The sequence below is a fragment of the Trichechus manatus genome, unplaced genomic scaffold (assembly GCF_000243295.1).
Source record: "Trichechus manatus latirostris isolate Lorelei unplaced genomic scaffold, TriManLat1.0 scaffold00261, whole genome shotgun sequence".
Taxonomy (NCBI): domain Eukaryota; kingdom Metazoa; phylum Chordata; class Mammalia; order Sirenia; family Trichechidae; genus Trichechus; species Trichechus manatus.
Window position 1 is genome coordinate 317,857 of NW_004444197.1, and position 2,375 is coordinate 320,231.

The window sequence follows — 2,375 nt, forward strand, 5'->3', positions numbered from 1 at the left end:
AACAACTCCAGGGGGAGGGGCAGGGGGCGGGGGTAGAGCTGGGGCTAGGGAACGGCTGAAATGGAGGGAGAGGGGAGGACCGGGAAAGCAGGGGTGGGAGCAATGGGGAAGGAGGGATTGGAGACCAGGGGGTTAGGGGTAGATAGGGGATAGAGGGGCCAGGAAACAGGCCTTGAAAGGGGACTAGGGGGAAAATGATGAAGGGGGAAGAGAGCCAGAAAGGGGTGAGACGGTAGAAGGATAGGTTTGGGGGGAGACCTGCAGAAATAATTTGGGGGTGGGAGCTGAGAGATGAAGAAAATATCAAGAAAATAGAAGGGCAGAGTCTTAGGAGAGGGGCTAGCAGGGGAAGATGAAAACATAGGGGTGAAAAGAGAGGCCAAGAAGATTGGGGGGGCATGGTGGGGCTCAGAGAATGGTTGGGAGTAGAAAAAGAGAGGAGGATGGAGGGAGAGAAGAAGGGGCCAGATGGAGAGAGAGGGAGGCTGGGGGTGGGGGGTAGATGGAGGGTCCAGATGGAGGAAAGAGAGGAGAGAGAGGGAATGGGTTGGGGGAGGGGACATCAGGGCAGGGGGAGAGCCAAATTGTGTGTGTTTGTTGTGGGGGGGGAGGGGAGTCGGCTATTAGTAAGATTGAATGATGGCAGTAGGGGCAGGTTAGAACCTTGCCTCAAACTCTGACCTTCGTTAAGGCCCTTGACCAATGAAACGTAACCCCTGGGGTCTTAAGTGCTTCCTTCACTTCACCACTTTTATCCCCCTCCCCCACCCCATCCTTATTTCCATTCCCCCTCCCTCCTGTGGTGTCCATCACCTATATCTTTCCCCCATATGGCGTCCGTTCATTATATGAGTTCCCTTTCTGTCCTTCCCCTATATCAGTCCCCTCTCTGGTGTCCATTCTCTCTCCCTCTCTTCTATCTGGTAGCTCGCTTGTATGTATCTATACCACCTCTCCACTCCCTCCTTCTTGACCCCCTTGCTCTAACCCCCCTATTGGGTCCACGTCAGTTTCTCTTCCCCATGCCCAGTCGGGCCCTTCTGGTGTATTCCCTTGTCCCTAGGGATTTCCCATTATCTCTATCTCCTTTTCTCCTAGATCCATCCCTGTTATTTGTCCCTCAGCCCATCCTCTATTCACTACCCCACTCCGCATCTTGTCACCACAGGTCTGTGCCTACCTACTTTCTCCTAATGCCTCAGTTCTTATCAACCATTCTTCTTTTCTTGTCTCCTTGGAGATTTGGGATGCAAAGACATTGAGGTTTTGGTTGTTGAAACAGGGGCTACAAGAGATCCCCATCTGAGCCCTGGTGGGATTTCCCCTTTCTCTGCCATGTTCCTCTGCCTCTTGCATCCGCCTCTCAGAATCATCCTTCCCCAAGTCCAGACAATGTGTTTAAGTGTGTGTTTGTTTCTGGAGTTGCTCCTAAGCTAAGTTCCTGGTGTTCTCTGCTCCCAGGGGGAAAGTGCATCTTGAAGTCTAACTTGCCTCCCTTTGGCCACAGCCTGAACCAGCCCCTCCCATAATGGTTATGCATATCAACAGATTTCTTCCCTGGGCTTGCAAATAAATGTTTGAGTGCTGTGGGCATGTTACCTGCAGTGTCTGTGGTATCAAAGCCTATATACTGGTGATCTCTATCTACAGAATATTGGTCAGAGTCTCTAAGATGACATCGAGATAATGAAAGTTTAAAAGTATTGGGGTTTCTTGATAATGGGGCATCTGTATTCTGGAGGTTCATCTCTGACTGCTCTGAAGGTTTGAATAAATTGAGGGCCATATTTTAGATAGAAAGGGACCTGAATTTTTAAAACTCTACCACTCAGGGTTATTCAGTTGGAATGAAGCCCAAAGACCAATTCTTCTCCTACAATATCAATTGTTAATTTTCCCATTAAAGTGACAGAATTTGATTTTTCTTCCTCTAAACCCTCTCTCACTCTGATACCTTATATCCGATTTCTGTCGGTTCTCTTATAGCCTATTTTCCATCACTTTGATATCACCCATCTGATTCTCTTACTTTCATAGGGCTTGTCCCCTGAATCCCTGTGAAAATGTGCAGCGGTTGGGGTTTAAAGGAAAGGCAGTTTGCAGGGAGGGGGGCCATGGCAAGAACAGCAAAGTTTGGGAAGGGGGGGCCCTGGGGGCATCTCTGAGCAAGGGTGACCTTGGTTTCCTGTTCTTTTCTTCTAGAAGTTTTGTCACTAACCCCACCTCATCTCTGGAGGCTTCCTCTATGTCACTAGGCCTGGATAGTCCATTTCTTCCTCTGCCGTTTTCTCCTTCAGCTCCTCACTGTGCCCTGGGGCGGTTACTAACCTGTGGAATTGGTTTCCATACTGTGCAGGGAGACTAGGTGGGTGGGT

At 49.7% G+C, this 2,375-nt stretch overlaps 1 protein-coding gene across 1 annotated transcript in view; it reads left to right on the forward strand.

Moving 5' to 3' along the window:
- The window catches only part of SYNGAP1 (synaptic Ras GTPase activating protein 1), a 31,397-nt gene that overhangs the window by 1,736 nt on the left and 27,286 nt on the right, over nucleotides 1-2,375 (forward strand). The gene's annotated exons all lie outside the window — the stretch shown is intronic.